The following is a 15,839-nucleotide window of genomic DNA, read 5'->3' as shown; positions in this document are numbered from 1 at the left end:
GAAGTATGATTTGAGGTTTAGAAGTGAAAAATTTTAATTTCGGTATAATTTGGAGTATAGGGGTAAAATGGTAATTTTGCCACCTCAGGGGCAAAATTGTAATTTTCCACCACCAGGATATTTTTTCCAGCACATGGTCTTCCTTGTCTTCATCTTTGACCCTTGACTAAACATGTGGTGGAGATAAAATGTTTAAATTTTTAAAATTTTAAAAACGGGCCAATGACATGATGCCATGTGTCATGCCTTTATTAATTTATTATTTTCCTTTTTAAAAGGCACAAAATCAGCCCATCTTCCACCCCATGGCCGGCCAAACCAGCAAGAAGAGAGAGAAAACAGAAAACAAAATCCTAGAGAGAGAAAATCAAAGAAAAAGTGTGAATTTTCAAGGAAATTAAGTGAAAAAGGTGAGTTTTTTTCTATTAAGCTTGAGTTTTCTTATTTCCAAGCATTTCTCTTTATTTTCCATGATTAAATTACATGTTTTCATGATGAATTAAATTCTGGAAAAATGGGTTAGGAGAGAGAAAGTTGTTGGATTTATTTGATTTTAATTTATGTTAGTGTTTTTAGTTAGTTTAGCATATTTAGAAACAAAACAACAAGAAAAGAATTTATTTTCTCCCCCAACCATTAATGGCTGAATTTACCATGTAGTGAGTGAGGATGAGTTTGATTTTATTCTAGGAGAATTGGTTAAGGAATGATGAATTATGAGCCTAGAAAAATAATGGGAATTTTCGGAGCAAAAATACGAATTTTTACCCACTAGGGGTATTTTCGTAATTTACTGTTGGGACTGATAATTTGCACCACACTGAGGGACATTAAGTTAATTTGGGTGCAATTGAGGTATAGAAACTGAAAAGAATTAAATTGGAGTTTAAACGGACCCGTTAGGAATTTAATCGGGTGATAAGACGAATTAGGCCAATACCGGGTTTAAATAGTTATCAGTGCATTTTGCATTCCATATCATGCATTGGTAATCTAAATTAATTTAATTTTGATTTAGTACCAACTTGGTGAAACTCTCGATTTTGTATTGTGTCAAGGTGGTGAGTCCTCCGATAAAGGCAAGGAAATTGCATCCGAGGACCAGTAGACAGAGTGCTTCGAAAGTCTGCATTCTAGACATAGTGAGTAAACTTACTGTCATTTTAATTATCTAGGGTGGTTTTTAGATGCTTTCATGAATTCTATGGAAAAAGGAATTTAAAAAGATAAATTTTCATGTTTTATGAATAAATGAGTTTCAATGAAATTAAATTATAAATTGTTTTGAAATTAATAGTGATTTTGAAAAATAGAGTACACGGAGACTGTTAATTGTGGCAATTTGATTGTTTAAATTAACTGGCTTATGATAAATTGAGCATGATTGGCTAGTTGGCAATTGTATTGAAATGCGAATTGTTTGGTTACCTTGAAAAACTACGAATTACAAAATTGTCATATCATGTTATTGAGTTTTATTATATGGTGGATTATATATTAATTAATCACTGCAGTAGGGGGTTTCTGTGGACCAGCCTTTTAGAGGGGCACGGTAAACCCCATTATATTCTTACCTCGAACGGAGAGGCGCGTAGGGTATCTCCTGGGGTAAAGTTTAGGGTTCACTTCACGCTAAACCACCACGTGAGGGGGAACTCAGCCAACGCCAAGGAACAGCTATGTTTTCAAAACAAAAACATGATTTATGTGAAATGTGAATTTTAATAGCCTTGGCGGTCTCGGTAGGATGCCTCGGCCAAGGTGTCCCCGAGAATGGATTTATGGCACAAGCCTAGATTTTTATGAGATTCATAAGCCTCTTTACGTGTTTCGAACAAAATGTGTTCTAATGCTATAACCCAGTTTATGATGATTTACTTTATTGTCTCCATGTACTCAACTCTAGATGTTTAGGATGATGTTTGTTTACTCATTGAGATTTTATAATCTCACCACCCTCCTTTCCACCCATTTCAGGTTCAGTATAGACTGTAGATAGCTGATCTCATCGAGGACTACAGTGGGATCTGCATTTTCCAAACCGTAGGTTCAAAGTCCTCTTTACTTTTGTTTATTCGGGGGCACTCTTGTTATTGTAAATTAAATTAAATATTTTAGCTTACTGTATTTAAGTATGTATAAAATTATTTAGCTTTTACGTTATAAAAATTATTCACGTATAACTCTATAAATATTTCTTTTATTTTCTTATTATATTCAAATAACCATAATTTCGTTTTAAATGAAGATTTTAGACTTTTAAACTCATTTTGAATATGAATTGTGTGTTTTGTACTTGTATATTACGTTTTAGCCAGTTTTAAAATTTTTGAGAAAAATGACCAAAATACCCTTGTGAGACGAAAAATTAATATTTTATTTGTTTAAAGTTGGAAACAGCTTAAAATATTTTAGAACACGATATTTGACAATGGTTGCTCACAAGGGAACAGAGAAACTGATAGTAAAGCCTTGCGGGGTTTCGGGTTGACATTCCGGGCAATAAGTGTCTACCGGGACACCGCGGCGGTTGTCACGGGCTCGAGGGGAGTACCGGGTCGTGACATAAGCTATCTAAAGTCGAGTCAATGGAGACAACTAAAATAAGTCATCATGTTGTAATTTCATTACCTTTCAACTCATTTCAACCAAATAAAATCAATCAATATAAATCGAGAAATCAACTTGGCTTACGAATTTCTTAAAACTTTGGCTCGTGCCAAAACTCATACTTGGTGATACCTTGCGCAGGGCATCCAACCGAGTCTGCCAAGGCTGTTAAAATTTTGTATACACTTAAAATATATTTTTAGTTTGAGAAAATACAGCCGTTCCTTGGCGTTGGTTGAGTTCCCCTTCACGTGGTGATTTAGCGTGAAGTGAACCCTAAGCTTTACCTCTGGAGATACCCTACGCGCCTCTCCGTTCGGGGTAAGAATATATTGGAGTTTACCATGCCCCTCTAATAGGCTAGTCCACGGAACCCCCTCTGCAGTGAATAATTAATATATAATCCATTAATCAATAAAATTCATTCTAGCATGACATGACAATTTATCTCAACCTAGCCTATCCAGGCTGAATACACAGTATAAATAATTCTAACACCAAAATTAGTTTAGCCATTCATGCTCATTTATTATCATAAGCCATTCAATTCAAAACCATAAATTTACAACACAAGCAGGCAGTCTCCAATTACTCTATTTCAAAACCTGTATTCAATTTTTCAGAAAATTTATAAAATCATTTTATAAAATCACAATTTCTCTTAAAACATAGCAACTTACCATTTAAACCCATTTTCCATAAAATCACACAATTGTATAAAACTACTCTAGATAATTAAGACGATAATAAGATTACTCACTGTTCTAGGAGTCGATGTACTCCTAATCCCAATCTCCAAGTACAATTTCTGTACTTTTACCAGTGTACTTTGCTCACCACCTATCCACAATGTACAATACATAATTCATCATATCAATGCTTGACCATTATAAAATCAATTCAGGCTCGGTATATATGCATGATATGATATACAACTTATCCGACTATCACTTAAATGTGATGCTGACCTAATTCAACCTATTATCTCCAATTTAACTCCGAATCAATTTTTCTCACTTTCTACACTCCAATTATACTTAAATTACCTTAGTGACTGTGAATGAAATTCAATTTATCAGTCCCGATAGAAAATTACGAAAATACCCATAGTGGGTAAAAATTCGTATTTTTGCTCCGAAAATTCTCATTATTTTTCTAGGCTCACAATTCATCATTTCTTAACCAATTCTCCTAGAATGAAAATCAAATTCATCCTCACTCAACACATGGTAAATTCGGCCATTAATTGTTGTGGGAGAAAATAAATTCTTTTCTTGTTGTTTTGTTTCTAAATATACTAAACTAACTTAAAACACTAGCATAACTTAAAATCAAATTAATCAAACAACTTTCTCTCTCCTAACCCACTTTTCAGAATTGAATTCATCATAATAACTCAATATTCAACCATGAAAATCAAGAACAAAAGCATGGGTAAGCTAGGTATCAAGGAGAACTAAAGAAATTCTAACTTACCTAGCTTGTTTCCTTAATTTCTTCACTTTTTCTTTGAATTTCCACCTAGGTTTTCTTGTTTTTCCCTTTGTTCTTCCTCTCTTTCACTCTCTTCCTTGCTTGGCCGGCCATATGAAGAAAATGGGCTGATTTTATGCCTTTTTATAAAGAAACAATAAAATAATAAAGGTATGACACATGGCATTTTCTTATTGGTCCATTTTAAAAATTTTAAAATTTTAATCCTTTTTATCTCCACCACACAATCAGTCAATGGTCAAAATGAGGATAATGGAAGACCATGTGCTAGAAAAATGTCCTGGTGGTGGAAAATTACAATTTTGCCCCTGGGGCGGTAAAATGATCATTTTACCCCTATACTCCAAATTATACCGAAATTAAAATTTTTCACTTCTAAATCTCAAATTTTACTCCAATAAGTCAAATTATACTCCAATAAGTCAAATGGGGCAAAAGAATCTTTTCTAAAATTCCCATTTTATCCCCAAGTGGCAAATGACCATTTTGCCCTTGGATAGCAAAAATTTTGGTTTGCCTCCAAATTGATCCTCGAACTTCGAATCACCATATTAAACCATTATGAGACTTTAAAATTCTTAATTTCATCATGAATTCTCTATTTGATCTAGTTCGAGGCTTAAATCAACTTTGTTGTACGTTTAGGTACAATACCGACTTTTGTAAATTTTTCAAGACTCTCTTAGCATGCAAACATGCTATCCATCACATGTATGTAATGACAAATATTTTTATAGAGTCAGGCTTGTCATCTTCTCCCCCACTTGGATCAACCATATGATCCTTCTTCATGACTGATTTCGACATCAGGCTAAATATTAATATTTTAATATTATTTTATTAATAAATTATTATTTTATTTTAAAAATTTTATCTTGTCTCCTTGGTACCCAAAATACCTTATTATGCCTCACTTGACTTCCAAATCGCCTTTTATCTCACAAATTCTCCTCCGAGAAAATTATTATTATTTTATTATTATTTTCTCACTTGCGAAATATTTTATCCTAAACTACTCATTTCGTCTTTTATCACTTTTAAACATTTTAATTGACCTCAATTTGCATTCGATCAACTTTATTTATCACCATATCAAAGTATGGGGTATTTCAATCAATCTCGGGGATACCTTGGCAGAGGCATCTAACCGAGTCCGTCAAGGCTGTTAAAAAGTTTGTATACACGTAAACATATTTTTAGTTTGAAAAATACAGCCATTCCTTGGCGTTAGCGGAGTTCATCATCACGAGGTGGTTCAGCGTGACGTGAACTTTGTCCATACCTCGGGAGATACCCTACGCGCCTCTCCGACCGAGGTACATATATATATATATTCGGATTCCGTACCCTTCTAATAGGCTAGTCCACAGAATCCGCCTACTGTAGCAAGTTAAACCCACCATACAATAAAATTTTGACAGCATGACAGAGCTAATATTTTACTACCTAGCTTGCAAGGGTAAAATAAAACAATTCATACAATCATAAAACACAGCCCAGCCAGTCATGCCAACACAATAACAATATAATGTAAGCCATCAAATTCCAATCATAAATTTGCAACATACCGGTGGTCTCCAATTACTCTATTTTCAAAATCGTTATTCAATTTCAAGACAATTTATTAAAATCTTTTCATGTAAACACATTCTGTTTGTAAAACACAAAAATATACCATTTAAACTCATTTTCATAAAATTTCACCAAAACTGATTAAAAACATACTTTAGATAATTAAAATGATGGTAAGGTTACTCACTATTTCGGGAGTCAAATTTCTAAAGTACTCTGACTACCGATCCTCGGGTATAATTTTCTTCCCTTTATCGGAGGATTCACCACCTAGACATAGTACAAAATCGAGAAACTTACTACATTGGTACTAAATCGAAATTAAACTAATTTAGACTACTAATGCATGATATGGAATGCAAAAATGTCCGAATAGCCGTTTAAATACGGTATTCGATCTAATTCACACTATTCTCGGTGTAATTGGCTAAAATCTCCAATTTAACTCCAAATCGATTTTTTTCACTTTCTACACTCTAATTATGCTTAAAATACCTCAATGACTCTGAATGTGATTCAATTTATCAATCTGAATCATAAATCGCACATGTCTATAAATTAGGTAAAAATTCAGATTTTCATGCCAAAATTTCCCATTAAATTTCTAGCCTCACCAATCATTAAATAACACCAAAATATCATGAAATATCATCAATTTCAGCCTCAAATATTCTCCTTAGAAAATTCGGCCTCTTCTGGGTAATGGGAGAAAATGAATTTTTTTCTTGTTGTTTTGTTTCTAAATATGCTAAACTAACTAAAAACACTAACATAACTTAGAATCAAATCAATCCAACTTCATTCTCTCTCCATACCCATTTGGTCAGCCATGAATTCACCATGTAAACTTGAGTTCTAAGCATAGAAAATGAAAAAGAAAGCATGGGTAATGTAAATCACAAGATAAAATCACAAAATTTTACCTTTATTAGCTTAATCCCTTGAAATCCCACACTTTTTCTTCAATTTTCCCACATAGGTTTTGTTCTTTCTTTGTTTTTCTTCACTTCATGCTTTGGTCGATCATAATGAAGAAAATAAGCTGATTTTTGCTGATTTTAAAGCTAAAAAAAATAAATGGATATTAACATGCCATGTGTCACCATTTCATTGGCCCATTTTTATTTCTTAACTATTAAGCTTTCTCTCTCCACTATATAAATCCCTTCAATTATCCATGATAAAATTGGGTAAAGTCCATGTGCTGGACAAGTGTCGGGTGTGTAAAATTACAATTTTGACCCTGAAATGACAAAATTACCATTTTACCCCTATGCTTTGAAAAATACCAGGATCATAATTTTTTTTCACTTCTCAACCTCAAATCATACTCCAATAAGTCAAATGGGGCAAAAAAAATCTTTTCTAAAAATTCTCATTTTGTCCCTATGTGGCAAATGACCATTTTGCCCCTAGATAATGAAAATTCCGGTTTGACTCCAAATTGATTCTCAAACTCCGAATTACCATTTTGAGTCATCCATGGACTGTGAAACTCTTAATCTCACCTTAAAATTCCTATTTGATCTAGTTCGAGGCTTAAATCAACTTTGTTGTACCTCTAGGTACAATACCTACTTTTGTAAATTTTTCGGGACTCTCCTAGCATGCAATCATGCTATCATCCATGTATGTCATGACAAGCATTTTATAAGGTCAGGCTTTGCACAGTCGATTTTGTCGAGGGTTTGCCTTTGGATTTGCACCTTTAGGAATCGCAGGTCCATAGTCTTGTTTATTTTTGTTATTTTGGAGCTCACATGTCATTGTAAAATATTTTTGTATACCCTGACGCTGTGTGCTATTATGTATATGAATTTATTTTGTTATTACGCTACAGTAATTGTTTATGTAGGATTTTATAAATATTGTTTTATATGAAAATGGAATATTTTATCCAATATTTTTATTTTGTTCTATTAGATAAAAATTCACTTTAAATGGATGATTTATATACCTAAATTTATTTTTAGATATGAAATGTATATTTTTCATTCATATACTGTATTTTTAGCAAGTTTCAAAATTTTTGGATAACAATGACCAAAATACCCCTGTGCGGTAGAAATTACTTTTTGATTGTCTTTGATTTGAAAATCGTCTATATTCCTTCAAAACATGATATTTAGTAACTGTTGTTCATAGGGGAGGAGGAAAACTGATGCTAGAGCCTTGCGAGGTTTTGGTTGACATTCCGGGTAAGGTTTGTCTATCAAGACATCGCGGCGGTTGTCACGGGTTCGAAAAGAGTACCAGGTTGTGACATTGTGAGTCAAAATTCCAATAATTTTGAAAAGAATTCTATGTAATCCAAGTCATCGGCATTGAAAGTTTTAAGACAAACCTTTAAGAAAAAAGTTAAGAACAATATAAATTGTTTCCATTGTGAAAAGAAAGGCTATATAATTAGTGAGTGCAGATCAAGGAAGGTAGGAAAGAATTTTGATTCTAAAAATTCTAAAAAAGCAAACATAGTAGAAAAGGCTATCAATGAATTGGTTGCCATAGTTTCTACAATGAATACTGGAATGGCAATAGAGTTGAATATGACTGTTGATTCCAATAAAAGTAAAGAGTGGTGGCTGGATACTAGTGTCACAATTCTTTTGTGCAATGACAGAAACTTGTTCAAGACTTACATGAAAGTTAATAAACCAGAAAATATTTTGATGGAAAATTATGTTACAGCCATAGTTGAAGGAAAAGGGATTGTCGAGTTGAATTTCACTTTTGGACAGAAGTTGACATTACTCAATGTATTCCATGTTCCTAAAATTCAAAAGAATTTATTTTCTGCCAGTTTGCTTGCAAAGAATGGTTTTTGAAATTATAATAGAATCTGATAATGTAATAGTATCCAAGGGTGGCCTATTTGTAGGAAAAGGATACTTTTGTAATGGTATGTACAACTTCAGTATTGATGAAATAATTATGATTTCCATTTATATTGTTAAGTCTACTTCTTTATTATGGCATGCTAGATGACATTTAAATTTCGGTTCCATGAGATTTATGTCTAAAAATGGTTATATTGCATGCAAACATGAGCACTTAGAAAAATATGAGATATGCAGACAAGCAAAAATGACAAAAAAACCTTTTCGTAGTGTAAAAAGAAACTCACAATGATTAGATATTGTGCATTTTGATATATGTGAATTAAATAGAAAATTAACTAGAGAAGGAAAGAGATATTTTATAACTTTCATAGATGATTGTTATAGGTTCACTTATATCTATTTAATTAAAACAAAGGATGAAGGTTTTCTGAAATTTAAAGAATATAAATCTGTTGTGGAAAATCAAGAATGTAGGAAAATCAAAATTCTAAGAAGTGATGGAGGAGGAGAATATTTTCCTCAGCATTTGTTAATTTTTATGAAGAAAATGGTTTGATACATCAAAGAAGTGCTCTTTATTCGCCACAACAAAATGGATTGGCTGAAAGGAAAAATAGAACTTTGGTAGACATGACTAATGCTATGTTATTGAATGCACATCTATTGTACGATTTATGAGGTGAAGTCTTATTAACAATATGTCATATATTGAATAAAGTTCCTTCCAAGAGTGTTAAGGTTTCACCTTATGAACTTTGGAATAGAAGAAAATCAAACTTGGAATATCTTAAAGTGCAGGGATATTTGGCCTTTTATAAAGTTCTTTGAACCACAAAGAACAAAGCGTAGATCCAGAGCGATGAAAGGCATTTTTGTTGGTTATGCCGAACATTCTAAAGTATATAGAATTTTAGATTTACAATTAAATGTTATTGTAGAGTTTATTCATGTTGAATTTGTTGAAAATAAAATTTTGTATAACTTTAATAATAAATTTGATTGTGAACAAAATGTTTTAATTCCAAGTTGTGACCAAAGTGATATGACTTTTTATGATACATTCAGTAAAAAGAAAAAAAAGAGATGATACTCAAATTGAGCTGAGAAGAAGTCAAAGAGCCATAACAAGAAAAGCACTTAGATCCAAATTTCGTTGACCCAGAAGCATTAGCATTCCTTGTGGAAAGAAGTAGAACCAAAGTGTATAAAAAGATACCTATTTTGTTAAACATTAAAGATGATCCAAAAACATTCAAAGAAGTTATGTCTTCAAAGGATGTAGCTTTTTGGAAAGAACAATAAATGATGAAATGGATTCAATCTTATCAAACAAAGCATAGGTTTTGGTTGATCTTCCTCTTGGATTAAAACCCATGGATAATTAGAAGGAAATATAACACAAATGGTTCGATGCAAACCTTTAAGGCTAGACTAGTTGCCAAAGGTTTCGCGTAAAAAAAGGCATTGATTATTTTGATACTTATGCTTTGGTAGTAAGAATAACATCCATTAGAACGATTTTGGCTTTGGCGTCTATTCATAAATTACATGTACATCAAATATATGTTAAAACTGCCTTTTTAAATGGATATCTTAAAGAAGAAATATATATGGAGCTACCTAAAGGTTTTATACTTCCTAGAAATGAAAGGAAAGTTTGTAAACTGATCAAATCTCTTTATGGACTGAAACAAGCTCCAAAGCAATGGCTTGAAAAGTTTGATAGTACTATACTTTCAAACGGATTTGTACATAATAATGTAGATAATTGCGTTTACTCTAAATTTACAAAAGACTATGGTGTAATCATATGTCTTTATGTAGATGAATTGTTGATTTTTGATGCAAATATGCTTGGAATTGTTGAAACCAAGAAATATTTGACTTCAATTTTCAAAATGAAAGATCTCCATGAAGTTGATACAATCTTGAGAATTAAAGTCAAAAGAGATCAAAAAATAATTTCATTAAATCAATCGCATTATATAGAGAAAATTTTTCACAAATATAGTCATTTGAAAATCAAAGAGTGTCAAACCCTGCTTTGTAAAATAATTATAATGTCATTCACATGCTCGATAGAATGTTTGTATATTTAGAAAGTTCGAGAAATCGTTAAAAGACGATATTACCCCTAATGGTACCATTGAGTCAATTAAGCCTCGAACTAGTTCAAATAGGAATTTTAAGGTGAAATTAAGAGTTTCACAATTCAAGGATGACTCAAAATGGTAATTCGGAGCTCGAAGATCAATTCGAAGTCAAACCAGAATTTTCACTATCTAGGGGCAAAATCGTAATTTTTCTACCTGCGGATAAAATTTGAGATTTTGAGAGAATTTAGATCACATTTGACAAATTGGAGAATGGTATGAGTATAAGGGATGAAAAATATGTCTATGGGCAATCTTTCAGTTTTTAGGGCAAAAATGTAATTTTTCACTTTACGGGGACAAAAGTGTAATTTTTAAAAAATTTGCTCCACCAAAACTTTGAAAAAGTCTAGAAATTTCATGGAAGACATGGATAAGTGAAGAGGATTGAGTGGTAGAAAAAGAAAGTCAAAAAGATGGCTAGAAAATAATAAAATAATAAAATATTTAAAAGGTAAATAAAATAATAATATTTTATTAAGCCTATTAAAAGGCTTGAAAATTTCAGAATTCTTCATTGGGAGGGTCAGACAAAACCAGCAGGAGAGAGAAAAATAAGAACAAACCCTAGAGTGAGAAAATTCAAAGAAAAAGTGTGATTTTTCAAGGAATCAAGTGTTTAAAGGTATGATTTTTCAAGCTTAGCTTAAGATTTATCATTTCCATGCATTTCTCCTTATTTTTCATGGTTAAATTATGTGTTTTGATGATGGATTCAAATCTGATCATATGGGTTTAGAGAGAGAAAATTGTTAGATTAATTTGATTTTGAACTATGTTAGTGTTTAGTGTTAGTTTAGCATGTTTATGAGTAAAACAACAAGAAAAATATTCATTTTCTCCATGAATTTCTCTAGGCCGAATCTAGCCAATGGTGTGTGAGGATGAGGTTGACTTTATTTTAAGAGAATTAGATGGAAAAATGATGAATTATGAGGTTGGAAATTAAATGGAAATTTTTTGTGCAAAAAAATTGAAAATTTTACCCACTAGGGGTAAAAGCATAATTTGTGGTCTGAACTGATAAATTGGACCACATTCACAGTCATTGAGGTATTGTGGATATAATTGGATAATTGAAATTGAAATGGATGGAATTGGAGTTGAATTGGAGATTTTAGAAATTTACACCGTGTATAGGCGAGTTAGGTCGGACACTGTGATTAAGCGATTGTCCAAACATTTCACACCCTATCTACTGCATACGCATGGATAAGAGCTTGAAATAATATATACTGATTTGACACAAATTATTGAATTTTTTGTGTCATGTATTGTGGATAGGTGGTGAGCTATCTGATACGGGTAAAAGACTACACTCAAGGATCGAGAATAGGAGTATATCTACTCCTAGTACAGTGAGTAAACTTACTATCATCTTAATTATCTAGAGTAGATTTATTTAATTGTGTGATTTTATGGAAAAATGGTTTAATTGGAAAATTATTGTGTTTTATGGGAAAATAGGATTTTATAAACTAATTTTATAAAATTTTTGAAAATTTAATAATGATTTCAAAAATAGAGTAATTGGAGACCTATACTATGATTGTGTTGTTTATCCATGATTTTACATTAAATGGCTTATGATAAATGTGGGTATGACTGGTTATTTTTATGATTTAAAGAATATGTGAACTGCTTTGATTTGCCTTGAATGTGTTAAGTGAGCCATGTCATACTATTGTGATTTTATTGGTTGGTGGATTATAGAGTGGGCACTGTAGTGACGGGGGTTCCGTGGGCCAGCCTAATTAGAGGGGCACGGTTCCCAATTATTGAGCTTACCTCGATTGGAGAGGCGCGTAGGATAATTCCTGAGGTAGGATTTGAGTACACTTCACACTGGCCACCACGTGAAACTGGGACTCAGCCAACACCGAGGAACGGCTGTATTGTCAGAGGTGAAATGTGTTTGTGTGTGTGATAATAAATAACCTTGGCGGTCTCGGTAAGATGCCTTCGCGGGGTATCCCTGAGAATGGATTTTTGGCAAAGGCCAAGTTTTTGAAAAGTACATAAGCCATGTTGAGTAATTGGATGAAATCCAATTATTTATATGAGTTGGGATGAATTATTTTAATTGTCTCCTATTACTCGGCTTTAGATTATTTTGATGATGTCTTCACTGGGATTTTATAATCTTACCCTTTCTTCCTATACATTTTTCAGGCTCAGAATAGGTAGTAGACTGTCAATTGCATCGAGAAGTAAATTTCAGAGTTGCATCCTAGAAAGCAAGGTTATAGACTTAAATCTTCTCAATTATTTGGGGGCCCACGTGTCATTGTAATTTAAATTGCATACTCCAGTTTTTTATATTACAGTATGTATAAATTTATTTTGTTTTTATGTGCAGAAAATTAATTTTTGATGTTTCAAATATATATATATATATATTGTTTTACATTAAAATAGATTATTTTAATTAATATTTTAATTTTATTTTATTATTCAAAAAAAAGAAGAAAGAGAGAGGAATGGAAAAACTGGTACAAAAGCCTTGCGAGGTCTCGAAAGGCATTCGAGGGAAGAATGTCTGTCGAGGCTTCGCGGCGGTTGTCACGGGCTCGATGGAAGTTCCGGGTCGTGACAAAGAGTTTAATACTCCTTATGATTCTAGTATAAAATTAACTAAGAATTGTGAAAGAGTTATGGCACAATTATAATATGCAAGTGTCATAGGCAGCATTATGTATGTTGCGCATTGTAGTAGACTGGATATAACCTTTACTATTTGCAAACTTTCAAGGTTTACAAGTAAATCTAACAAAGATCATTGGAAGGCTATTACCAGAGTACTTACATATTTAAAAAAATCAAATTTTGAAAATTTGTTACAGTGGTTTTCTTAATACTTTAGAAAGATTTTCTGATGCTAGTTGGATAACTAGTATTGATGACAATAAATCCACATCAGGATGGATTTTTATTTTAAGAGGTGGTGCCATTAGTTGGGCATTTAAGGAGCAGACTTGTATTATGCATTCCACAATGAAATCAGAAGTTTTAGCGTTAGCAGTTACTAGAAAAGAAGTAGAATGGCTAAGAAATTTATTATTAGATATAAAGTTGTGGCCATAACCAATGCTAGCCATTCCCATATATTGTGACAGTAAGGCTACAATGTGTGTAGCTCATAATAAGATATAATGAAAAGTCTAGACACATAAGTTTGCGACATACCTACATAAAAGAACTAATCTCAAATGGCGTTGTAACAATAGTTGCTGTTAAATCTTGTAAGAATTTGGTTGATCCACATACCAAAGCTTTACCAAGAGAGGCTGTAAAGTCCACTTCTAGTGGAATGGGGTTTAAGCCCTTGACTCAAAAGCACTAGTAAAGGAAACCCAACTTTGAGTTAGCAAAACTAATAATAAAAGTTCAATGGGTAATAACAAGTTACTATATGTTGTCATTATACACTGAATTTTTTATATTAAATAGCCTCATTCTAAAATATTCAGTGCAACTATTACGAGGAGAGGATGAGCAAAAAGCTCTTAACGAAAATGTCAAATGCTTGTAGTAATAAGGGCATAATAATAAATTCCACATATATAAATATTGGAGTGGTGTCGCTTCAAAAAAGAGTTAAAAAGGTTTACTCTTGTAAATATTCATTGAACTAGGATTAGCACAAGGCCATATAAGTGATAAAGCAGTTGGTAGAATCTTAAAGCAATTAAATAATGCTATGTGTGTAATATTTTCGGTTATGACATTAGGAGTTGTGGTTCAATCCCTGTAATACCAATAAGTTCATCTTAAGTTTAAAATTTCTACATTAATAAAAAGTTCCAATCTTCAAGATACTCACTACTATGCATAGTATTATTAATATTACAAACTAGTGGGGGATTGTTAGTTAGTTTGTAATAAAAAGAAGTCTTATTCAGATGTGATTATTCAAATTAAAGTGACTATTTAAATGTCTATTTAGATTAACACATGACTATTAAATAAAGAGAAGTATTTTCAAACACATTTGTTGAAATAAGTTGATTAATTATTTAGTATTTTCAACATACACATCTCTTAAAACTTTATAGAAATGTTTGTTGAAACAAATTAGGCATAATCTTTCAGTGTTTATGAAAAAAATGTATATTCAACTAGACTTCATTCATTCAAAACATTTTGCAATAGGGTTGCCGTATCTTGGAGAGTTATTGTCTACAAATCCCCATAGTAGGCAACAACTCTTAAAAGAAAGTGTGTTACAGAACATCTCAAGCCCCCTTTCTCCTTTTTTCTTATTCTGTTTTCTAACAGGGTGTTGTCACAAATGAAATGGAGGTTGCTACCACAATTTGTCCAGCCAAGATGTTCAAGGCCTTTGTTCTTGATGTTGACAACCTTATCCCCAAGGTTGTGCCATAGGCAATCAAAAGCTCTAAGCTCCTTAAAGGAGACGGTGGGCCTAGAAGCATCAAGAAGATTACTTTGGGTGAAGGTTAGTTTGCATCATAATTACTTTAGCTTTCATTTCTTGCCACTTCAAAGTAAGTTATTCAAAGTAATAAATGCTTTATTGATTTGCTTGGCTACAAATGCAGGTAGCCAATTCAAGTATGTGAAGCACAAGGTTGAAGGAATAGGCAAAGAGAATTTCTCATACAGTTATAGTGTGATTGAAAGTGATGTTTTGATGAACACATTTGAAAAGATCAATTACGAGATAAAGTTTATTGCAGGACCAAGTGGAGGATCAGTTTGTAAGAGCACTAGCAAGCATTATACCATTGGTGACATTGAGATCAAGGAAGAGCAAACAAAGAGCCTTGGGAATGTACAAGGTCGGTGAAGCTTACCCCTTGGCAAATCTTGATGCCTACAAGTAGGTTGCTTTTTAACTCCTACTTGTTGGTTTTCGTGTCTTCCTTTTTTGATGGTGTGATTTTGATATTTCTTTGATTAAATAAATAAGAGTGATCATCTGTATTTTATTATAATTAAAGAGTCTGAGTTGTATTATCTTTGATATATGAAATGATAATAAAGGGTTACTTGCAAAAAGTTTGGGTTAATCTGTAATTTGTAAATTTTTTTTCTTCATAAATCTTTTGAGTTGAATTACGAGTGATGGAATCCAAATCCCACCTATTTCCAATACATGAACTTAAGGTCTGATTGATTTAGTTTTCTAAAATTTCCATCTAAATTT

General features: G+C 32.3%; 1 long non-coding RNA gene and 1 pseudogene across 1 annotated transcript; both read left to right on the top strand.

Annotated features, from left to right (window-relative positions):
- Positions 1-277: 277 nt before the first annotated feature.
- Positions 278-2,167, top strand: LOC148764177 (uncharacterized). Its single transcript, XR_016024420.1, has 3 exons — positions 278-410; positions 1,059-1,142; positions 1,978-2,167. It is a non-coding gene; the product is annotated as an uncharacterized LOC148764177 (long non-coding RNA).
- Positions 2,168-8,204: 6,037 nt separating this feature from the next.
- LOC18609170 (major allergen Pru ar 1 pseudogene) lies at positions 8,205-15,516 on the top strand (annotated as a pseudogene).
- The last annotated feature ends 323 nt before the right edge of the window (positions 15,517-15,839 follow it).

This window comes from Theobroma cacao, chromosome 2 (assembly GCF_053813885.1).
Source record: "Theobroma cacao isolate CCN51 chromosome 2, ASM5381388v1, whole genome shotgun sequence".
NCBI classification, from domain to species: Eukaryota; Viridiplantae; Streptophyta; class Magnoliopsida; order Malvales; family Malvaceae; genus Theobroma; species Theobroma cacao.
The sequence above is the reverse complement of the archived record's forward strand: the minus strand, read 5'-3'. Positions and strand labels throughout refer to the sequence as shown.